The 24,827-nt window shown below is 45.6% G+C and overlaps 1 protein-coding gene and 1 long non-coding RNA gene across 2 annotated transcripts in view; one reads left to right on the top strand and one right to left on the bottom strand.

Moving 5' to 3' along the window:
* Positions 1-2,121: 2,121 nt before the first annotated feature.
* On the bottom strand, positions 2,122-23,528 carry LOC148004176 (uncharacterized). The gene is made up of 3 exons (XR_015627752.1): positions 23,346-23,528; positions 13,022-13,288; positions 2,122-4,898 (listed from the first exon to the last, which is right to left on the bottom strand). It is a non-coding gene; the product is annotated as an uncharacterized LOC148004176 (long non-coding RNA).
* Thsd4 (thrombospondin type 1 domain containing 4) overlaps positions 8,766-24,827 on the top strand; it is a 627,039-nt gene continuing 610,977 nt past the window's right edge. The window contains exons 1-2 of the mRNA XM_087562028.1: positions 8,766-9,521; positions 12,756-12,877. The gene's annotated coding sequence lies outside the window, so the exon portion shown is untranslated. The remainder of the gene's footprint in view (positions 9,522-12,755; positions 12,878-24,827) is intronic.

Here is a 24,827-nt window from a genome sequence, read left to right as displayed (position 1 = left end):
TCCTGCAGCCCAGGCTGGCCTCAAACTCACTCTACAGCTAGCATTGGACTTCTGCTCCCCCTGCCTGCACATCTTCAGTGCTGGGATTACAGATGCTCACTGCCATACCTGCTTTTGTGCAGTGCTGAGAAACCCAGGGCTTCCTGCACGCTAGGCAAACACTCTGCCAGCCCAGCCACATCCTCAGCCCCACATAGCATCAAACGCAGTGGAAATCATGATTTATCTGAGAAGTCATTTTCCAAAGCAGATGGCTCTGCAGCCTTGGCAGGATTCCCCCTGGGTCTCCTTTCATCTGCATCCTCCCAGGCCCACTGTTTGAAGTAAAAGAAACCAGGACCCATCAGAGACAGATGAGCCCTTGTGTTGAGAGAGTCAGAATGAGTCTGGGACGGCCTGTTGTTACCAGAAAGTAAGGATTTCATTTAAAAACTCGTTAGAGGCAGTAGCCAATTTACGGGTCTCTGTGGGTGGTGCCGAGACTGTTTGAGCACAAAGTGTTCATGTTTTTTGGGGGAACTTGAGATAGGGCTATGAAGGACCAATGGTTTCATAATTATGTGCCAAAAGAAAAATTAAAGTTACCATAAAATATAAAAGTTTAGATAAAATCAAAACTTTGTAGTAGTTGTTTTAAGATTTACTTTTTTCACTTCTGTGGTATGTGTATGTGGTGTGTGTGAGTGTGTGCACATACATGCATGTGTGCAAATGTGTGTGTGAGAGAGAGAGACATACATACATGTGCCTGTGCTAATGGAAGCTGTCGTTGAAAAGCAGCAAATGCTCTTCACTGCTGAGATATCTCTCCAGTCCTGGTGGTAATTTTTTTTAAAAAGGTATTCAATTTAAATAGACATCATTTTTTTATACATTTTTATACAGGTGTTTTGTTACTCCTACTAAATTATTATTCGTAAGAACATAATATGTGTACACGTTGTTTCTGAGAGGAAAGTAGTATGAAGGAACAACTAAATCAATAATCCTGGAGAGTAAGCTTTATCAGAGAGAGGAACACTTTGCCTAGTCCTGGGACTAATGTATAATAATTCAGGCAAGCAATCATCCCAATATTTAATGTAGAGTCATAACTTCACAAATCATTGAGTAGAAGACTCAGTAGACTGAAATACCAACATGCCATAACATATCGGCTTAGAAACAACCCCTTGTCTCCCCCGTTCTGAGATCTAGAAGGCCAGGACCAAGACAACAACAGACCGGCTGTCGGGTGACGGTTCGTTATTCATAGAAGGCAACTTCTTGCTATGCCTTCATGGGTGGAAGGGACAGACACACTCCCAGAGGTCTCTTCTACTCAAACACTGACACCACTCATGGGGTAGTTATGGCCAACCCCTCCACCTTCCAATACTGTGGTTTTGGAGTTCAGAATTTCAGCGTGTGGATGGGGAGACGCACAGTTGGCTCACAGCGAAGGCCTCTAAAGGAGATGAATTGGCCAATACACCCGAGAGGAAGAATGCAGGACCCATTCCCAGTACTTCATCTCACAGGAAACGAAAGCACCAATCAATCCCGTTTATTTCAATAATAAATTACCACTGGAGAATACGTAATTCTCTGGAAAGGTAGCACACCCAGTCAGTATATCATGCTGATAAGACAGCAGGTTTTGTAACTTTGGCAAAGTGAGATTTTTAAAGATTCATCATCTCTTAGAAAGACACCAGGTCGTAAAGGACAGCAACAACAATAATAATAATGTTGGCAAAACCAGGGTGAAGGTGTCCCCTTTAAATGGTACTGTGGTCATTCTCAGTGTTGGAAGCTGCCCCTGCCTGATGCTGAGAGCTGTGCCCAGACGGAAAACGGGCCAGGGCAGCTGGTGGGGCTGAGCACGGGCACTTGTTCTTCAGGGTCTGGTAACATTACTCCACCCCTGGGAAGATATACAAATATGCAACTGAAACCTTAGAAAAATATTAAAATACATACACCAATATCCCCTAGGAAGGCGTGAAATGAGCAGATGAATTATCAAAGAAATGAATAAGCCTTTTGTTCCATGGCCTTAGGTTGGGCTTGACTAGAAGAGCAATGGGAGTTGTACATCTGTGCAGGTTTGAAGAGCTCAAGAAAAAAAAAGAGGCCATAGTGAATTTATAATTGTATTTTTAATGATCCAAGAGAGCTTAATCAAGTCAACATCATCTTAAACTATCAAGAGAACTTGTTTAAAGTTTTTGTTGCCTATTACATATTTACAAAACATAATTTGGTGTGGGGAGGATTCAGAGCAAATCTCAGATACCATATGCTCCAAGATTAATATATATCTGAAATAATGCTTTTAAAATACATAAAAACCAACACGCAGTGCATCATAACATGACACGAAAATGCCATTGGATGGCATTACACACTCACAATTTCCCCAGTCTTAAAAATCAAAAACAAGTCAGGCAGTGTTGGTGTGTGCCTTTAATCTCAGCACCCAGGAGGCAGGAGATGACAGACCTCCGAGTTCGAGGCCAGCTTAGACCACAGATCGAGTCCTAAGATAGACAAGGCTACATGGAGAAACCCTGTCTTGGAAAACCAAATGCACACACACACACACACACACACACACACACACACACACACACATACACACACACACCAAACAAAAATGGAACAAACAAAAAACACAATACTTTGGTACTTTGAATCAAATGTCAAACAGATCCTATATTAGGGTTTAAAGGAGAAATAGTCCCATGTGTTTATGTGTTTGAATGCTTGTCCCCCAGCTGGTGGGGCTGTTTGGGAAGACTATAGAACTTTTAGGAGGTGGAACCTTGCTAGAGGAGGTGGGTCACAGGGAGCAGGGGGTGGGGCTTGAATTCTCATAGAACACTTCTTGTTCTCTCTCTGCTTCCTGTAGAAATGGTTCCTCAGTTAAGAGCGCTTACTACTCTACTAGAGGATGAGTTTGGATACCGGTACATTGGGCAGCTCACAAATGTCTGTAACTCCAGCTCCAAAGGACCTCCAAGACCCACTCTGGGTTGCTTTAGGCAACTTTGCACATAAGTGTACACACACACACACACACACACACACACACACACACACACACGAAAAAAATAAATCTTAAAAAAAAATAAGCAGGTTCTAAAGAAAAATGTTCTTGACAACACTGCAGAAATGAATCCCAAAACCATACCACTAGAGACAACTGCAGGATTCTCAGCATCTCTGGTACTCTTCCGAGCAGATGAACCGTTTGGCTTTTGCTCTGAGCTGTCTTTGCAAGGATTTTATAGAAATAGCCTATGAAAACAAGCTCCTCGTCCTTCATCTGTGACACAAAGCCACCTACAGACTCCTCTAGCTCCACATACACCATTACTCTCCCGTGAGGCTTAGGGAGGAACCAGGACCCATGAGAAATCTAGATGATGAGATCCTTGGCCTTTGAGCCAGAGGCACAGCTATCCTGAACCTATGACTATTCTATTGCTCTCCACAGTTTTTATATTTTTTAAATCACATTTATTGACTTGGGGGGAGGTTCCTGCAGCCATGGCATGCATGTGGAGATCAGAGGACAAACTGTTGTGGGTTTTCTCCACGGACCATGCAGATCCAAGGGGATTGAGCGTGTATCATCAGGCGTGACAACAAGCGCCATCATTACGCTACTGAGCTATCTCAACAGCCCTCTTTACAGTTCCTGATGCTAGCTTAAAAGGTCTGACTGTCATAGTACACGATTAGATGGTTTTTAAGTTGAAAAGGGTCTCAGGAAACTATTCAAATGAATAAGCCAGAAGCACCTTAAGCCCAGCTTTGCGGGTGCAGATAAACCAGTCCTTAGAGGGGGAAATATATACATTCAGACAGTTTTATCAGCAATCAAGAAATTTTGGAATCTATCAAGCCAAATGTTTAAGTCAAGATGAAGAGAAATAATTTAAGAAGAAATAGTAACAAGCAAGGAAACGATAATGTAGCTTTGTGATAATAACAGAAATCAATATTGGAGATGGGCAAACCTAAAAAGTGCTTATTATTTTATATGTATATGTATTTACACATGTATGCATGTTCAGGCATGTATAGGTCAAAGTTCAACCTTGAATCTTGTTCCTGAGGTGCCAAACACCTTGATTTGTATGTGTTTGGTGTCTGTGTGTGCAGATACCGCCCCCACATGGATGTATCCATGTGTACACACCCATGTGTTCATATGTGGAAGCCTGAGGTCAATGTCAATTGTTTTCTTCTATCATTCTATATCTTATTTTGGGAGAACAGGGTCTTCTTGAACTTGGGGCTTGCTCTTTTAGCCAGCCTGGCTGGCCAGTAATCCCCTGGGCTTGTCCTGCCTCTCTCTGCCCAGTAGTACTGGAATTACAGGCATGTACTGCCTTGCCTGGCTTTTATACCAGTTTGGGGGATTGAACTCAGGTCCTCAGACTTGCGCAGCAAACATTCTCTTTATTGGGCATTTCCCCAGTCTGCAGTCTCATAGTTTGAATGTTTGATTCTCAGCTGATACCACACTGTTGGGAAGTTTTGAAAACTTTGGGGAGTGGTCACTGCCAGGGGGCATTTCCAGGGTGGGTTGTGGTTACTGCCAGGGGGCATGTCCAGGGTGGGTTATCTCTGCACACTTCCTGCCTTGTTTTCAGCTTCTGGGCTTGCCCTGGTGTGTATGAAGTCTCCAGCACACCCTCGGGCCACCAGGAGCTGAGCTGTTCTGTCAACTCTTCTCACTGTGATGGACTGAAACTGGGAGCCAAGATCAGTCTGTCTTTAAGTTGTCTCTGTCGGGGAATCAGGGTCTCAGAGACACAAAAATACTGACAACAGACATCATAATTCTCAGTGTTTCTGCACCGAGTTACAGCAGCTCAAACTCTATGAAGTCAAAGCTGGTAGACCTGAGAGGAGAAATAAACGCGTGTCAGCATCTCTCAGTAACTGATAACACATGTAGAAAAACAGTAAAAGCACAGACGCTTGACCAAAACAATAAACACTATAAATCAAGCCATTTATACATCCACACTTGTAGACTCCACCCACGACGCACGTTCTCTTCAAGTGAATATGGATGTCACAGACGTAATTCTAGCATATGAAGTGAGCTGCCAGAAATTAGAAATCAGTTCTTTCAAAGGACATTCTCTAACTGCAATGGAATTAAGTTTATATATATATATTTTTTTTCAGATTAAGATAGCTGGAAAACAGCCAAGTATTTGGAAACTAACACACAAGAAATCAAAAAAGTATTTGAACCAGATGAATATAAAAACATATCATCCCAAATATAAAAACATGCTGATAGAATAATAGTTGGGCCATGGAGATGAGTGAGTGTGTAAGAACCCAGCCGCTGCGCCTGCTGCCTTTGCTCCTTTCCTGGAATCCACACGTGGGAGGAGAAACACAAGTCGTCCTCTGACCTCCATAGGAACACAGATGCCTTCTCCACATACAAATTCACAAACTAAAGTAAATATAAAAATTTAATATCCGAAGGAAATATATAGAAAGGTCTCAACCCGGTATTTTCGGTCTCCCTCTTAAGAAAGGAACAGCCTTCTCTGGTCCCACCCCAGGGAGACACAGCAGCAGGATCCTGGGGGTGTGTGGGGGGTTTCACCCTGAGCGCCACATCGAGAGTGAGCCCTGTCTCAAAACAACAATAACCACACCCAAGAAAGGAAAGCAGAGACAGAGGGAAGAAGAAAGGAGTGCAAAGGAAACTTCAAATTTAATGAAAAAACAGGACTGGAGAAATGGCTCTGTGGTTAAGAGCACTTGTTGCTCTTCCAGGGGACCTGGGTTCAATTCACAGCACCTTCATGGTGGCTCACAACCGTGCTTTGTGTCACTTTCAATGGATCTGAGCCCCTCTGCTGATTTCCTCTGGTGCGTATGTGCTGCACATATATAAACAAGACCACACTTTTTTAAAAAATTTAATGAAAATTCAAATACTCATTTTTAAAGAAATCAACCTTCATAATCTCTAGTCTTATGGAAACTAACAAGATTTTAAAAAAAACTTAATTAAGATTTTTAAAAAGAAGAAGGGAGATGCCTCACAGGTTAAAGTGCTTACCAGAGAGTTTGGATCCCTAGCACTGACAGAAATGTCTCATGGGTGTGGCAGTCCACCTGTAACTCCAGCCTGGGGAAGGCAGACACAGGGGATCCCCAGAGTACGTGGCTGGTGAGACCAGTCACAGAAGCAAGCTCTGGGATTAACTGAGAAATCCTGGCTCAATGAAGAAGGTAAAAAGCCATGGGCAGTGATTCCCAATGTCAACCTCTGGCTCTGGCTTTCACATACAAGTGTACTCCATCCACCTACCCACACATGTGCCCACACACATGCAATCATATACACATACATTCACTTATATCACATACACACATACACACATACGCGCATGTGTGCACACATGAAAATGGAAAAATACAAAGCCAGAACGTACAACAATGTCAAGAAATAGAAAAAGACACAAATTGCAGTTTCTGCAGACATTAGCCGGATTCAAAAGGAATGTGTGAGCAAGTCTACACATAGACTAAGAGCTTAGCTGAAGCAGACCAATTAGTTGAAACACACAGTCCAAGTTCAAGGCACAGAATGATGTAACAAATCTGTTTAGTAAAAGAAGCAATCTTTCACTCAAAACCCTTCCCATAAAGAAAAACTCAAGGATTCAATTGGCATCCCTAGTAAGTTGAATCAAACATTTAAGAAATAAAAGAATGTTAATGCCATACACACTCATCCAGAAAATTTTAAGCAGGCAGACAAACTTCCCAACTCTCTTTTAGTCCAACATGACCCTGATATGAAATTCAAGGCCATTATGAAAAAGAAAATTCCACGGGGCTAGAGAGATGATTGGTGGCTCAGACCACATGCTACTCTTGACGAGGATCTGAGTTTGAATCCCAGCACTCACATGGCCACTCACAACTGCCTATAATCCCATCTCTGGCTTCTGTGGTCACCCTACTCACATGTGAGACACACATGCACACACACACAGATGCACATGCATACACATAAATAAAATCTCTTTTAAGAAAGAAAGTTCCATGTCCAGTCACTTATGAACTCAGACACAAAAATTCTTACTGCTTTGGCGACTAGACCCTGATAACACAAAAAGATAAGGCAGCAGGGCTACATGCCTTTCACATATGTAATGTTGACATAACATTCAAAACTCAAATCAGTGCCATTCACCATAGTAAGGACAAATGAAAAGGCTAGACTATCCTCTGATTCACTGCTCCCACACAAGACAGCGGGATGTTGGGGAGAGCTCTTCTGTACAGACTTGGGAGGGACAGTGAGTAAGGATCCAACTCCCTGATATCTCACTCTTCTGAACTTGTACATCCAGGCTGGCTTCTGTGGGTGGGTAAAATGAGCAGGTATCTTACCTATGAGGTATGATCGTCCCACCTGCCTCCAGATACAGCCAAGAGAGTAGGATTTCTGACATCACATGGACGCCTATGTTATCAAGCCCCTCTTCCCTCATTGACCCTACTAACCCCCTCCCCACTCCACATCCCTCCGAGATGGTACCAAGCCTTTTTATGTGCGACTGTACTTTGTCAGGTAAATTGTTACTACCATTCAAGGGAACCCACGCTGTCTGTGTCCTGCCTCCTGGGGGGATTACAACAGCCATGTCTTGGGTTTGTTTGCTAGCCAGTCTAACTTGTGCCAACAGCTCCCACTCTGACTATCGGCTCACCCATCTAATTTCACAGAATAATCTCCTTACTTTATTATCTCTCCAGGGTTCCCTACCCAAAGCTCATTGTTAACATGGTTTCATCACCATGGAGAGGGAGCCTGCTGGCAGGATGTAGAAGAGATATTACAAACTTTGGAAACAGGACTGGCCAGGAAAGGGAAGAACGGAATTCCCACAGGTTTTCCTCTAAATCACATATTCATGCCACACACACAGACATGCAGGCACACACAAATTTTACGGATGACAACCTTAAAAACGCTGAGTTTTTAAATCGTTGCTGTTAAGATTTTCAAAGAGGAATGTGTACGCGTGCATCTGTGTGTGGGTTTGTGCACATGAGCGGTTTCTGCAGAGGCCAGAAGAGGGTAGGAGATATCTTTGGTTCTTTTTTTTCTTTCGGAGCTGGAGACCGAACCCAGGGCCTTGCGCTTCCTAGGCAAGCGCTCTACCACTGAGCTAAATCCCCAACCCGAGGGTAGGAGATATCTTGAATGGGGAGAGACAGACAGCTTTGAGCTACCTGAGTGGGTGCTGAGAAACAAGTTCCGGCCCAGTTCAAAAGAAATCCGACCTCTTAACTGTCAGTCATAATTGGGGTCATGTCTCCAGCTCCTGACTTTTTAAACAGTGTGCATTGCTATTTTGGGGGGGGGGGGTGGAACATAAAATTTAAAACAAAAGAGGGAACAAAAAGGCACAGTTCACTCACTGGTTCTACGATCTCAGGGCCAAGCGGCCATCTTGACCCTTCGTAACATTCTTTCTGGTCTCACAGTCCCTCAGTACTGCCAACTCCAACTATCATGTGGAACAGGTTTTCCATTCCAGATCTTATCCACGGGCTCTGAAGACGGGTTTTGATTTTGTTTTTCTAGCTGTGAACTGTGTGTCTTTCCTAGATTCCAACCAGCAGCTCATCAACTTCCTGGCTTGAGCTACACAACTCTGGCCACCCGGGCCCACTGCCAAGGCTCCGCCTCCAGCCTCCTAGCCCCACCCCCTTGAAGGGAGGCTGCAAACGATCCTGCAGTAGTTGAGGTGTTTAAAGAGAAGGCCACGGAGACTCCAGAAACCGAGGCTACCTGACCGGCAGTAGCTCAGATCAGTCTGTACTTTTCTTCTTCAGAGGGAAGGCTGTGGGTGGAAGTCTCCAATTACATCCGAATCCGGTGTAGGATCTGGGGCAGGAAGTTAAGATGGTAGCCCTGTAGCTTCCTAGCCTGCCCATCAGGAAGCAAGCTGCCGCTTTTTATGAGTCAGTCTGGGAAGCAGAGCCATCAGTCATGTCAACACAAATAGACCCCATAAAATTCAAAATGAAAGTCACTCTGACAGTTTCCATAAAAAATAGAGGAGGTAAAAACCAGCTAATCTCCCAGGGTCTGTCGCTCTCTCATGTCTTGTGACTTTACGACTTCAGTCAACAATGTAAAACAAGAGCAGAGCGCAGAACACTTCCTCTGAAACTTAGCACGGGGCAGGCGCTTCCATAAGAGTAGATTTGAAAGGTAAGACGCCCAGGTGCATTCTGATCTGCAGAGCAGAGCATGCTTGTAAAACGCCCCAGTGCCTGTGCGCTTTCCAGCTGGCTCCGGGTGTATCCAGACAGGAGAGTAGCTGACTGATAAGAATCTCTCTCATTAATGTAACCAACAGTTTGTCAGGTTTGCAGAAGGCTTCGAGAAAATGGAGCCAGGAGAAGTTTCCCACACCGCTCTCCACATCTAGGCGTCTGTGAGTTTACATGAGCTACTGTACTGCAAGGCAAGTAATTTTAACTTTATATGTGTGTCATAGGGTCTATCATCTATATAGGGGTGTGTGTGTTTGTGTGTGTGTGTGTGTGTGTGTGTGCATGTGTGTGTGTGCGCGCCCATGCGCGTATATATCTATGCGCATGCGCGTGCGCGCTTGCATAAACCAGAGACTTTTCACAGATGTCATTACACATGGATTTTTCACACAGGGTCTCTCACTGGCCCGGAGCTCACCAAGTAGGTAGGCTGGCTAGCTAGCAGCCCCTAGGATTCCTGTCTCCACCTTCCTGCACGGGATTATAATACAGGCTACACCCAACTGTTTTCAAGTGTTCTGCGGGTCTAACTCGGGTCCTCATGCTTGCCTAGCAAGCACTTTGCGGACTGAGCTATCACCACAACCTCGACTAATTTTAACTTAGCTTCTCTGTTTTCTGTTGTTGTGAAATACCACGTTTCCATGGCAACAGGGGGATGCATTTTCCTCTTGCTACCAGAGAAGGAGGTTCTAAGAGTAGCCTCCAGATCCTCCAGCCACACAGAAAAGTTGCTTGTTCCTGGGAGGCAAACACACCCAAGTCCAGATAGACAAGCTACATCATGGAGAAAGGAGAGCTGTAGAAAAATTGGCTGGAAACGCCACAGGCGAGAAATGCGGTTTTGGAAAAGATTGTCTTAAGTTTGGCACACGATTTGGAACCGTTGCTCTGGGAATCAGAAATACTGGGACAGGAAGGGCCAAGAAGATGGGTGAGACTACTCTGAGGAAAATGAGCACATGGAGGGGAGACAGGAGAGGGCTGTGGAGTGAGACAGCAGACAGCAGGGAGGTGGCTCATTCCCCCTCAGGCATGCTTCTCTTGGCCTCTCTCTTCTCTCCCTGAGAAGTTTGCCCTGGGCTGACAGGGGCAGCGTTTGATCAGTAGCTACTGAGCCACCCATTCGCTTACCTACTTACCTGTCCATTCAATCAGAGAACATTATTCCATGACGCCTCGGCACCCAGCTCACCCAGATGACCCCTTATTACAGGGTCCACAGTCTAGATTGGAGATCAGGCTGATAAATAGATAGGAAGACTCTGTACTGTGGGGGAGGGACATCGCGAACCTTTTTGAGAGGTCTGACTGGTCTCCAGGGTGCTGAGGGCTCATTCGACAGTGAAGAGGGTATGGGGAGAGAGCTTGGAGGCAGCTAATGTAATGACCCAGAGACCCAGATGAGCTCGTGGTGCTTACAGGTCTCCAATGGGTTTGGTAACTCAGTTAGGGACTTGCTTCATGGTCAGCCTTGCTCCAGGGTTTACCGAGCAGCCCCTGTGACAGCATCACTTGCACAGGTGACCACCGGAGATTTTTTCGTTTGGAGTCACTATCTCTAACTCATCGAGTTTCATCGAGGTGGTTAAGTCAGGGAGTTAAAGCACTTGCTACCAAGCCCGATGACCTGAGTTTGGTCCCAAAGACTCAGAAAATGGAAGTAGAGGACCAGCTTTTCAGCTTGTTCCTGTGCCTATGTCCCCTTCCCAGCTAAGGAAACAGCATACAACACGCAAGACACAAGAGGCCACGACCTTACAGGACTTGCATTCTGGTGGGGGGGGGGTACATAATGAACAAGTAAGTAAGCGTTCTCTGTAGTAAGCCGGATGGTGGGAGGGAGCTGGGAGGGAAAGAGGACCTCAGGGCAGAAGGCATGCCCGGGCGATCAGTTTTGGACAGTGTGAACAGGAACACAGTATCTGTAAAGGCGTGAAGGAAGTGCAGGACTCCTGGGGGCATCTGAGGGACGAGTGTTCCTGGCAGAGGGAAAAGTAGGGCAAGGGGCAGGTGACGAAGAGCAAAGTCTGGAGAGGGTGAGACCTGGCATGGAGTCTGTGGGGTTTCAGTGCAGTGACTGGTGGCTCTCTAGAAAGACAGAAATAACAAGGGACCAGACTACGAGGGGCCTCGAAGGCCATCATAAGGAGTTTGCCTTCCTACGCTGTTCTAGTTTTATCTCTGTTGATGAGATAAAACACTGACCAAAGCAACATAGAGAAGAAGGGGTTTATTTGGCTTACAAGTCCAGGTCACAGGCTGCCAGTGAGGAAAGGCCGGGCAGGAACTCAAGCAGGAACTGAAGCGGAAAGCACCGGGTGGGGGTGGGGAGCTCTGCCTGAGGCTGGCGCAGGCTCCTGCTCAGCCATCTTCCTTATACATCCCATGACCACCTGCCCCAGCGATGGCGCCAGTCACAGTGGGCTGGACCCTCCTACACTAATTCACATCAAGACAATCTGCCCGTAGGTTTGCCTACCAAGCTCTCCTGACGCCTTCTCAGGTGTCTTTAGGCCAAATTGATGAAATCTAACTGGAACGCCTCACCTCAGGAGGTCTGCAGCAGAGGATGACATCATCCTGCCTTTACCTTAACATTGTCGAAAGTACTGTGCCCTCCTCCAGAGGGACAAGGTGAAACAAGTAGGAGACTTGGGAAATAGATTCAATGACCAGGTGACAGATGCTGGGAAACAGGGCATGGGAGCAAGAGAGACATGGGGTATAGCGAAATAATTAGCCAGATGTCAGCATAGTCAGAAAGTTAAGCTAACAGGACTCACCACAAAGTAAATGTGGGAAGGCAGAAGAGTCATCCAGGGAAGCTGGGCTGGAGCCTGAGGTCTTGGAGAGGAAAAAGAGGAGACGAGTGGGTTGGAGAGGGAAACCAGGCTGATTTGTTAGCTTGAAGGAGAGATAGGGGAGTGTGTGAAAACAGGGCAATTCCACAGAGGCCAGAGATGGAAGAGTGTACCTGGTGCCAGAAGGTCAGAGGAGATGTGCGTACAAAGGGTCTAGGAATTTAAAAATGGTCAGGAGCTCATAGATATAGTCATGCCATGTGCCAACCACACAGTAATCTGTGATATCTCCCTCGTCTCCCTCTCCCTCTCCCTTCCCCTCCCTCCTTCAAGCTCTCTCTCTCTCTCTCTCTCTCTCTCTCTCTCTCTCTCTCTCTCTCGTGTGCGTGTGTGTGTGTGTGTGTGTGTGTGTGACAGAGAGAGAGAGAGAGAGAGAGAGAGAGAGAGAGAGAGAGAGAGAGAGAGAGAGAGACAGGGCTTCACTGTGTAGGGCAAACTAGCTTTGAAATCACAACCATCCTATTTCAAACTCTCAATTTCTGGGATCTCAGATACGTGCCATCATGCTGGCTACAGAAAGCTTTCTTCTAGCCAGTTTCTCCATCGTGCTCTCTTTTTCAGCTCTTTACAGAACCATGATGACCTGTGCCATCTCCTATACTGGCTTCATAGCCCATTCTGAATGCAACCGTCCCTCCATGAGCCTCTTGGCGAGTGGTGGAAGGCACCTTGTCTTCTGTATGGTATGTATGTGTTCATTTTTATAGGACTTTTTTTTCTTGCTAGAAATATCCCATTATCTCATGCCTTTCTGCAGGGTGGGGTGAAGTGGAAAATTATTTCAACATCTAGCTTAGGAATCCACTCAGTGAAGCCACAGCACTTACCTACTGTAGGTTTGAGCACTGTTCCATGTGCCCACTGCTGGACGCCCTTGCCAGCGTGTTCAACCTGGACACTTCCTGTTTAATAAAGCAAGGCGGGAAAGAGGGTCCTTCCACCCACTCTTCTTAGAAATTTCCTCTGCGTGGCACGGCCACTTTCCATTCCAGTAGACGGCACGAGATTCAGTTCACAGGCCCAGAGTCTGAACATCTGTGGTCTTCATGATGTCATCTGCTCTGAAACACCCTGGTTCCGCACAGAGACAGATTCTAAATTGGGAGAGAAGAAAAAACTCCCAGCTGGGGAATTCCCACCAGGATGGTGTTCTGGATTTAAAAGGAACACCCAAATATGGCTTTTATGAATGGACCAATTGATTGAAGGAGACACAATCTGCTCTCATTGATTGCCTGAGTCTGTCCTTTGAAGAGAATGGGGGTGGGGAGATTGAAAGTCAAGTAAAACCAGACAAAGTCATTATCAGATGAAACGATCCTGAGAATTAGGGTTTCCAGAGGTCCATTATATATGAGCCAACACACATGCACATGCACACGCACACACACACTCACACACACATACATATTCAAGGTTGACTTTAAGGTAGTTCCATTCATGTATCTGTATAATCAAAGAAAAATTGACTTTGGCTCCAGGACCTTGGATCCCTACCTCTGCTACTGTCCTGCACCATGGCTCTTCGCTGCATCGGGCTCTACGTTAGCTCACCTGTCACACTGCCGTGACAGACTAGCTGTCAGAAGCAGCTTGAGGGAGGAAGGATTTACTCAGGTTCACTGTTTGAGGGTAGAGTGCATCGTAGAGGAGAAGCTATGGTGGAGATTACAGTGCTTGGAGCATGGAGCAGGGTCCCCTCTGACAGATCAGGAAGCATAGAAAGGACCAAAAGCAAGGTTGAGCTATAGCCACACTCAAGGCTCAACCCCAGGGACAAACGTTCCTTAGCCTTCTAGAACAGCAGCACCAGTTCAGAACCAAGTATTCAAACACATGAGCCCAGGGGGAACATTTCCTATCCAACCCTACCACAATTTGACTTGAATTTCCAAACATCACTCACACACCACCTCTTTCTCACGTGTGCTCAGACCAGAACTGACCAGCAAACCCTGGAGAACCATGTAGGTGACTCTCCTTGAAGTAGCACTCAGTGTAGAAAGACATCCCCCTCCCTTTCTGAATCATTCAAGGGCACACTCCTTTGATTCCTCTGTCTCTTTATTTCAGTGTCCGACTTGGTCCACAAATGTGATGTGACTGACTGGCTTTGATCTTTTAGAAGCAAACCAAAACCTAGCTCAGGCTGGATCCAAGTCAGTTTTTCCTAAAATAGTTGCTCAAATATACTGTGATGTATGAATGGAACCAAAGCTTTAACTTTCAGCTCTAGCATCTATTTTTTTATATTTTAAATAATGTTTTGCTAATTCTTTGAGAATTTCATGTATGCATACAATGTGTTTTTTCCCATTTATTTATTCACTTTATATGCCTGTTGGAGCTTCTCCTCCCTTCTCTCCTCCCAGTCCCACCCTCACAGATCTTTCACTCCATTACTCCTTCCCCTCCTCCTCAGAGAAGAGGAAGTCTCCCTTGGGGACCACCCCACTCTGGGACATCAAGTTACAGCACAGGACTGAGGGCATCTTCTCCCACTGAGTTCAGAACAGACAGCCCAGCTAGGGGAAGGGGATCCAATAGCAGGCAACAGAGTCAGAGACAACCCGTACTGCAATTGTTAGGGGACCAACATGAAGACCAAGCTGCAGCTCTACTACAATGTGTAGAGGGCCTACGTCCAGCCTCTGCATGCTCTTTGGTTGGTGGTTCAGTCTTATGAGCCTCCAATGGGCCCAGGTTAGTTGACCCTTTAGGTCTTCTTGTGGTGTTATTGACCCTTCTGGCTCATTTAATCCTATCCCCAACTCTTCCAGAAGACTCCCCAAGCTCTGCCTGATGCTCGACTGTGAGTCTCTGCATCTGTCTTCACCCACCTGGATGAAGTCTCTCAGGAGATAGTTATGCTGGGCTCCTGTCTGCAAGCATAGCAGACATCATTGTCATTAATAATGACTCTATCATTAACAGTGCCATGGGTTGGCTCACTCCCATGGGCCTCAGGTCGGGCCAGTCAGTGGTCTGCTGTTCCCTTAAATTATACCTGCACATCTCACAGGCAGGACAAACTGTGGGTTGCAGGTTTTGTGAGTGGGTTGATGTACCCATCCCACCACTGGAAGTTCCACCAGGCTACAGGAGGTGGCCATTTCAGTCTCCATATCCCCAGCTTCTAGGAGTCTCAGCTAAGGTATTCCCATAGACCCTCTCCAGGAGTCCCCACCATCCCAGGTCTCAGGTCTCAGAAATGCTTCCCACCAACTTTTGTTCTCTCCCCCTGCCCTCCACTGCCCCTCTCTCCCCACACCTGAGCCTCACCCCCACTCCCTTCCTCGCCACCTCTACCTCTAATTCTCTCCCTCCACCCACGTCTGCTGTCTTTTATTTCCCCTTCTGAGTGAGAGTCACACGTTCTCCCTTGGGCCCTCCTTCTAACTTAGTTTCTTTGGGTCTGTGGATTGTAGCCTGGTTATCCTGTACTTTAGGGCTTATGTCCAATTATAAGTGAGCATATAGCATATGTGCCTTTCTGCGTCTGGGTTACCTCACTCAGGATGATTATTTTCTAGTTCCATCCATTTGTGTGCAAATTTCATGATGTCTTTGTTTTTAATAACCAAGTAGTATTCCATTGTGTAGATGTACCACATTTTCAGTACCATTCTTTGGTTGAGGGACATCTAAGTTATTTCCAGTTAAGGCTATTATGAATAAGGCTGCTATGAACATAGTTGAGCAAGTGTCCTTGTGGTATTGTGGGACATCTTTTGGGTATATACCCAGAAGTAGGATAGTTGGGTTTTGAGGTAGAACCATTTCCAATTTTCTGAAAAACCACCAAATTCATTTCAATAGTGGTTGTACAAGTTTGCACTCCCACCCGCAATGGAGGAGTGTTTCTCTTGCTCCATGTTCCCACCAACACGGGCTGTCACTTGAGTGTTTGAATCTTAGAGTCATTTTGATTTGCATTCCCCTGGTGTTTCTCTGCCATTGGAGATTCCTCTGTTGAGAATTCTCTGTGCACGCAATGTGCTTTGATCATATTCACCCCACTCCCACAGTTCTAATTTTTCAAAGCCTACTTTTAATGATGGTTCTTAAATGCTTTAACCTCCCTTTTATCCCACTCCCCACCAGAGGTAGTAGAAAAGAGAGGATACGGGAGAGAAAGGAAAGAGCAGTGAAGACTAGTTGTGTAAGCAAGCCAAACCCAGCCTCCGTCAGTGTCCATTGAGCCCTATTTATACTCCCTCCAAACATCACATGTCCTCCATGGGTCTAGCCTCAACACCTGAGTCTATCTCAGTAACATCACTCTGCCAATCAACCCAAGTCCCTAGAAGCGGCAAGAAGTCACAGCACACCACCAGAAGTTTTTGGTGCATTTCCCTCTATGGAGTCCTGACAAATGGAGCTCAACTATGAAATATAAGGAAGACCAATACATGGGTGTCCTTGGCAGAGAATCCTTTATCATGTGTCCTTTCACGTGCTTGCTTTAGCAAAACACCCTTTCACTCATGTTTGATTCAGGAAAATACTCACTCCTTCACGTGTTTGCCCCAGCAAAACACCATCCAACCACAACTGACTTTCTGAAGAACCCTTAACTTTCCACTTCAGACTCCTCTCCACAACTCCTCCCAGATCCACCCTCATGATCTCTACTCCCTCTGAAATCCATGTTTTCTTCTTTCTTAAAAGACAACACTAAGTCCAATCTGTGCTGCCCATATACTCATGGGTGTGGGGTCATCCACTACAGCAGGGTCAACAGGCATTCCCTTAAAGAAAACTGACTCACCTCTCCAAGAAGCCATCAACTGTCAGTAGCCCCTCATCTGGGCTGGGGTGGAGGTTCATAAGCCCCCTCCCCCTCCAAAGCCCTATTATCTCAATGGGATCCCCTTTGTGAAAAAATATTCATCTGTATCAATATTTGGGGGTAGCGTTTTATCTTAAAACTTCAGAAAGATAGCAAGGGTTTGCTCATATTTGTACTCTGGCTTGAGAATGAGAACTGTCTGCTGTCATTATACACATAGCGGACTTTTAATTATATGCATCTGAGAAGAGTTCACACACCGCCTGAGGCTGCTGTTCCTAGGAGGACTTCTTGCCCGGCATGTGGAAACTTGACCCATAAACTGCATATAAACCTTTCCTTCAATAATAAAGACTTCTTCCAGCACCTACAGGGTTTGTATGTACACAGTGGTCCACTCCAAACACCTCCTTTCCTTCTGAGAATCTATGGTTGGTGCCTGCCAGGCAGAAAATGCTTATGTGAACCGCCCCTACTCTAAAGCGTGCACTAAATCTTCACTGAGCTTCCAATAGAAATATTTCACATTTGTAGGTGGACCTTGTAGGAAGTGTTTAGGATGTCCACTCTGATTCCATGAGCAAAGGACTTTTTAGCAGCTTGCCTATGGCTGCCACTGATTTCTCCCTGTGTACTGTTTCCATTTGATGAATTTGCTTTCCATCTTTTGACTGTTCGTGTGTGTGTGCGTGTGTGTATGTGTGTGTATGTGTGTGTATGTGTGTGTATGTGTGTGTATGTGTGTGTATGTGTGTGTGCATGTGTGTGTGCATGTGTGTGTATGTATGTATGTATGTGTGTTCATGTTTATTTGGATACACATGAGTTCATCTTCATGTAGTAACCACAAGTTAAATCTTGGGTTACATTCCTCAGGAACTGTCCACCTTGGGACATACATGCACATACACACACACACGTGCATGCACACACACTATGGTCATGTTTATTACTGGACTGGAGCTTGCCCATTACCTAGCATGGCTGGCCAGTGATCCCCAGGGATCTGTCTGCTTCACATAATTTTTTTTATTTTTATTTTTATTTTTATTTTTATTTATTTATTTTTTTTTGGAGCTGGGGACTGAACCCAGGGCCTTGCGCTTGCTAGGCAAGCGCTCTACCACTGAGCTAAATCCCCACCCCCTCACATAATTTTTAAATGCAAAGCAAGTCATGCCAGTCCTGCTCCTAATGTGAGCTTACTTTGTCTCCCTCTCATAGACACTTTCCCGGTCCTTCATTCTCTTACTCTACTGGCCCCTTGCTGTTTTTTTCAGTATGCTAACTTTATCTTACTTCTTGGCTTTTCATGTTTCCTGGATCTGCTGTCTACAGAGCTGTCCTAAGACCTTCTCCACAAAGTCCAGATCTCTGCCCACAGACCTGCTACACCGAGTGTAATGGCAGTTACTGCGGTTGGGTTTTCATTATCTCTAAGATAATCGAATCAAAATGCTCTGTCAAGAATGGAGTCTAGGAAGTCAGCAGATAAAGGCACTTGTTACCAAGCCTGATGCCCTGAGTTCTGTCCCCAGGATTCACACAGGAGGAGAGAATCAACTCTTATATGTTTTCTTCTGACTTTCACATGTGTGGTGCTATAGCAGGTTCACTTGCAAACATGATACACAAATACATGTAATACAAATGTCTATAAATTGAGTCTATCTTTGATTTGGTTACTTGTTGCTGAGACAAAATGTTGATGGAAGGAAGGGTTGATTTTGCCAGTTGGAAGGTATAGTCCACCTTGGCGGGGAAGGTATGGTGGAGGCAGGAGCATGAAGAGGCTGGTTGCATGGCATGCTGGATCCAGAAGCAGATGGACATGAATGGCCATGCTCAGTTCCCTCTCTCCTTATTCAGTCCAGGACCCCAGCCCATGCAATGGTGCCACTGACAGTTGAAGCAAGTGTTCTTTCCTTAGTTAAGCATCCGTTACAGACATGCTCAGGGATCTGTTTCCATGGTGATTCTAAATCCTACCAAGTTGACTATCACAATCTTGTTCATCAAATGTATCTCTGGTCCCTGAAGCATGTAGAGACTTAATAGTTGCTTGCTAACTGACTAAGAAACAATAGGATTTACTAGGTATTTACTACATACCAGATACTGGAGAAAGTGAATGTGGTAGTGTTTGGTTGCTGTTTAATCCCATTTTATGGATGAGGAAACTTCAACATAAGCAGATGAAGACATTTTCACCATGTGCCAAAGTATATACAGCCACCAAGAGACTGAACTAGACCTTGATCCCAGATGGTCTCACTCTTAAACTCCTTTTCTGGCCAATGAATTAATTATACAGTCCCAGTAGCATCAGCCTGCCTGCTGGGGTCCACCAGAGCATGTTTGCGATACCTTGATTAGGAATTTCTCCTGTGAGGAAGCTGGAGAGAGCTCAGTGGGTAAGGATACTTATTGTTCTTCTAGAGGACCCAGGTTTGATTCCCAGCACCCACATGGATGCTCAAAACCATCTGTAATTCAGTTCCAAGGAATCTAACCCCATCCTCTGACCTCCTCAGATACCAGGCAGGCGTGTGGTGAACAGACATACTAATAGGCAAATCACTCATGCACATTAAATAAAATAAACTTTTAAAAAATATTGCATATGACTGGCATAAAAGCTGCTTACACTGTCCCTAAATATTGAAAAGGCCAGGGCTGCCCAGAGAGAAGCTGTGAGCATTCTCTCCCCCCCCCCAGTGTTCCTGGATGCAACTGTGAAGGGTGTGCTGCCTAGACTACGAAGGAGGAGGCAGGGGAGAGCAGGCTTAAGAAGGAAAAGGGAATTCTCACTTCTGGAAGCCTGTGTGTGTCTCTGTGTGTGTACATGTGCATATGTATATATGGGTATTTGTGCATGTCTGTGTGTTTATGTGTATGTGTGCATGTCTCTGTGTAGACCTGTATATGTGTGTGCATGTGTATGTGTGCACACCCGTGTGCATATGAGGTCAATGTCAAGTGCCTTCCACAACTTCTCTTCACTTTTCTCCATTATTTTATGTCTAAGACTCTTTTGCCTGCAGGTGTGTCTGCATATCATGTGCATGCAGTGCCCAAGAAGACCAGATGAGGGCGTGATGCCCCCTGGAATTGCATTCAGTTGTGAGCTGGCATGTTGAGTACTGGGAATTGAACCCATGTCTTCTGGAAGAACAGCTTAGCCACAGAGCTGTCTCTACACACACACACATGCACACACAGCTTGTTTATTTATTTATTATTTTGGAGATTACTGTAATTTTTATTCGATTTGAAATCCTGATTAAAATAAAATAGTAAAAAAATCAAGCTTTGCAAACATTGTAAAATCACTACGTCACTGATAAAGTTTTACTGATCAGATATCAAAGTAAAACATAACATTAGATTGAAGGCAGTAACAGCATGTGCAAAACGAGCATAGCCCCAGACCTTGTCTTTAGTAAAAAGCTGCTTTGGTTAGGAGGTACTTGACAGTACTGCATACAGGTACCACTGCTTGGAAGGACGCACTCTGAAGGGTGTCATTCGTAAAAAAGAAAGGGAGGTGGAGGAGGAGGAGGAAGAGGAGAAGGAGGAGGGGAAGAGGAGGAGGAGGAAGAGGAGAAGAGGACAAGGAGGAGGAGGAGGAGGAGAAAGAAGAAAAGGTTTTTCTCAGTGGCCAACAATGTCAGAAGGAGCTTTCTGTCATCTTCACTTTTCGCTTGCAACCATTGTGCTTGGGGCTTCTGATTCATCTGATGAACACTGAGTTTTATCTGAACAAGGCGATGAAGGAGTTTGGGACAAACTAGCTGGCGATTGTGGGTTTGTGTCCAATTGTTTCAATGATCAGAGGCAGCAGTTTTTATGACCATGTATGGCAAGGTCTCTGTGTGACCGCAGTCCTGGCCAGGGTGGAGTTGTCTGTGCTGGCACCTTTCATGGAATAGTAGAGTCACTCAACCGAGAAGGTAGGACAGCTGAGAGCACACGGCAAAGGGGTCTTTAAATCACTTCCAACAAATCCAGAAAACTCATGGCTCACAGTGCTTAATAAATCTCAATTGGCTGCTGTGGACTAAGACTCCACAGAAGCTTTTAGCTGAGTGCTGAATGTCTTCGTGAGCCATTGGTAATTTCCACTCAGGTTCTTGTCATGGTTTCCCAGGCACATGGGCATGGGGAGACATTCAAAATCCCCTCAGGTATCTGACCTGCTGTCCCTCTTAAGGTCTCATCTGAATTCTGATGGATAACATTTGACAGATTCTCAACTTCCCTGATAGGTTCCTATGCACACACTATCAATACAGGCCCCCGAGTTTCTGCTCTCTACACCACTGCCCATAAACTCCAGGCATGAGCAGGGTGAGGATTACTCCTTCCACATTTCCACCCAATTGACTTGAGATGCTTAAGGAAATCCTGGTCATACATGGCCTTAAAAACTGCTGCCTCTGATCATCGAAACCATTGCACACAGCTTCCACAATTGCCTGCAGCCTGCTTTGTTGCTTCGTGGAGAATTTCTGCATCTTTCATAGCATTGGATATGGTGGCTGGCCAGATTGTCCCTTGGGTGACCTGTGGCATCCCAGTGGACTGGGTAGGGTAAGTAGCCTAAGTTGTCCTCTAGGGTTACTGAGAAGGTATTTGTCCTTCAAGAAAGCCACCTGCACTGGGGCCTGACCTGCTCCACCGCCACAAGAATGTAGACAGCCATAAAAGCCTGCTCCACCACCAGGTGGGGCACCCAATCCATGTGCTCCAGGATAGGCGGGAGCTCCCCCTGGCTGTGAGGTTATCCTGAAGCTGCATAACCTCCAGGTCCAGCCCAGATTAGAATCTCCTGGGTAAGTGCCACTTGGTGCTGGTAGGATATGGCTACTGACTAGGATGGGGAAAATGACTTCTGACCTGTAGGGGGCTATCCTGGGAAAGGTGGGCAGCCTGCAGGGGAGAAGATCATCTGGGTGTGGCCTTCTGAACCTGAAAGTAATGTCATTCCTACCTTAATTTTTTTTTTCTTTTCTTTTTTTCGGAGCTGGGGACCGAACCCAGGACCTTGCGCTTGCTAGGCAAGCACTCTACCACTGAGCTAAATCCCCAACCCCTACCTTAATTTTTGAGACAGGGTCTTTCCCTGGACCTGGACCTGGACCTTGCCTGTTTTGTTTTGTTTTGTTTTGTTTTGTTTTGTTTTGTTTTGTTTTGTTTAAACATGGGTGCTGAGGATAGAACTCAGGACTCCAAGTCCAGCAATTACTTTATCTACCTACCAATAAAGCAGATAAAACCATGCTCCAGTCCAGGATCTGGTTCTCCCAATATTTCCCATCTAGGCTGGGATGTAGGGCCAAAACCACATGCTTTCCTACTGTTTTTATTCTTAAACTTTGCTTTTCTCTTGCTGCCCGAAAGGGAGGGCATCCATTAGCCTGCTCCAGAAGTCACCTGACGACATTTCTGTAAGCTAAAGCACCAGTGAGTAAAGACTGAAAGAAGGCTTCCTGTGAGAAACTGGAGTTAGTGGATAGCCCCTCCCTTGTCAGCCAAAGCTGAGCTATGTCACACAGTGTGCTAGAGGGTCCTCAGGTGCCCACAGCACTAACTACTCCTTAACTTAACCTTTATCAACCATCCTTCTACGGATCAGCGTTCCCCTCCCCCAGAGCCAAACTGCTACCGTCTTCAAGAGTTCTGCTGTGCCCGCTGGCAAAAGATCACAACTGGACCTGTTGATTGTTGACAAGCCCTCACTGAAGGTGGGCAGGCAGGGGAGCATGGAACCCTTACCTGAGTACTCAGCCACCCTCGGCAACCAGTTACCTGAAAATCTGCCCTATTGCTTATGGCTTCAAGGTAGGAGTGGAAGGGACTAGATCAACGGTTCTCAACCTTCCTCATGCTGCATCTCTTTAATACAGTTCCTCATGTTGTGGTGACCCCACCAGCCATAAAGTTATTTTTACTGCTATTCCATAATTATAATTTTACTGTTATGAATCATAACATAAATGCCTGATATGCAGGATATCTGATATGTGACCCCTGTGAAAGGGTCATTTGGACTTCAAAGGGGTCAAGACTCACAGGTTGAGAACTACTGGACTAGAGACTACAGGTGGGGAAGGACAGGGGACAGGGCTCTATGTAGGCACAGGAAAGCTGTCATCACAGTTGGGTGATACAGACCTTCCAGTGATGTGGACCTTCCCATAACCCTCTCACGAAAAACTTCTGATCCTCCAGCCTCAGTGCTGGAATCGCAGATATGCACCACTGTGGCCTGTTTATGTGGTGCTGGGCACAGAACCCAAGGCTTTGTGCACGGTAAACAAGCGTCTGCCAACTGAACCCCGTGCCTAGCTCCTTACCTTTCTCTTTACTGCCTACACAGGCCCTTTACTCCATGTCTCTCTAGGTCTCCTGGGATCTTCATCCACGTCTACAATAAAACAAATAAAAGCATTATCTCAGTTCCAAATAGCCGTTTCAGCAGGTAACTAGGACAGACATAGATGGAGCGCCTTCCAGGTCGCCCTCCCCTTTGACTCTCTAACCCTGTGTAACCTGGACTTCTCCCAACCCCACCCCTTCCTGGTTTAAACCAAACTGAAAAGCGAACTCTGATTTAATCTGAGTCAGGGTGGTTTATTCAGGTTCAGATGAACAAGGCCGTTCTGCTGGCCAGAGATCCCTAAGAACCAAGTTGAAGTTGGTTAAAAACCAGTTTAAATTGGTCCCAAACAAGTCAAACCCAACCTCCCAAGATCCAGCTTGAGAAAGCTAGCCTAAACAGGAAAAATGGTTCCAGAGGGAGACAGATCTGATTGAGTTTATACCGACTGATTGAGACCAGATAAACTTGCATCCGTTCTACTCTCTGGATTAGACCTGGGGAAGGCAGACTGTAGTTATGAAAGGAAGTTGGGCGTGGCTCCCATGATGGACTAATGTTGAGGTAAAGGGTGTGAAGTGACTCTCAACAGAGCAAACAGACTCTAAAATGAAACTAGTTTAAGATCACATATGTCACAGCAGGCCGTTTTAAACTCCCTCAGATCGGCTCTGATTTCAAAAGCTCTGCCCTGGCTGATCAGAACTAGCTTTGACCAGTTTAAACCAGCTTGATCTAGCATCATGGCCAGACGGTTTCACAAATACGTCAATTATATATTTACTACAGAGGAAAGATGTAGCTGGGATACTATTTTTATACCTTTTCTGGCACTGAGGATGGAACCTGGAACTTCAAAAATGCTAACCACATGCTCTGAGACCCCCACCTCCACCCCCGCATCATATCAGCTACATTTTTCTCTCATAGATTATTGAAATACAAAGCTACCTATCGAGTTGTATTTACAGGTATCAGTCTTTGAACATCCTGAGACCAAACCCCATGGATGTTAATTTCCTTGGGCAAAACGGCACAGTGTTTGCACATTTGCATGTACACCCTCATGTAACCTCTAAGTTAGCTCCAGATTCTTAATCATACCTAATTGCTATCAATTATACAGATAGCTGTTGTGATCCGTTGCTTAGGGAGGACAGACATCCTATACATTGTCAGCACAGATACAATGTTTAAGGGAAGATCGGTTTATTTTTAATTGTGTGTGCTTGTGTCATCTGTCTGGAATCTCTCTCTCTCTCTCTCTCTCTCTCTCTCTCTCTCTCTGTCTCTCTGTGTGTGTGTGTGTGTGTGTGTGTGTGTGTGTGTGTGTGTGTGTGTAGGTGCCCTCAGAGGCCAGGATGGACATCATGGGATCTCTTAGGGTTAGTGTAGCAGGTGGTTATGAGCCCCTGCTGGGAACTGGACAATGGACCTCAGATGTGCTGTGGGCTTTTAA

This window comes from Rattus norvegicus, chromosome 8 (genome assembly GCF_021556685.1).
Source record: "Rattus norvegicus strain SHRSP/BbbUtx chromosome 8, alternate assembly SHRSP_T2T, whole genome shotgun sequence".
Lineage (NCBI taxonomy): Eukaryota > Metazoa > Chordata > Mammalia > Rodentia > Muridae > Rattus > Rattus norvegicus.
This window is presented reverse-complemented; position numbering and strand designations above follow the sequence as displayed.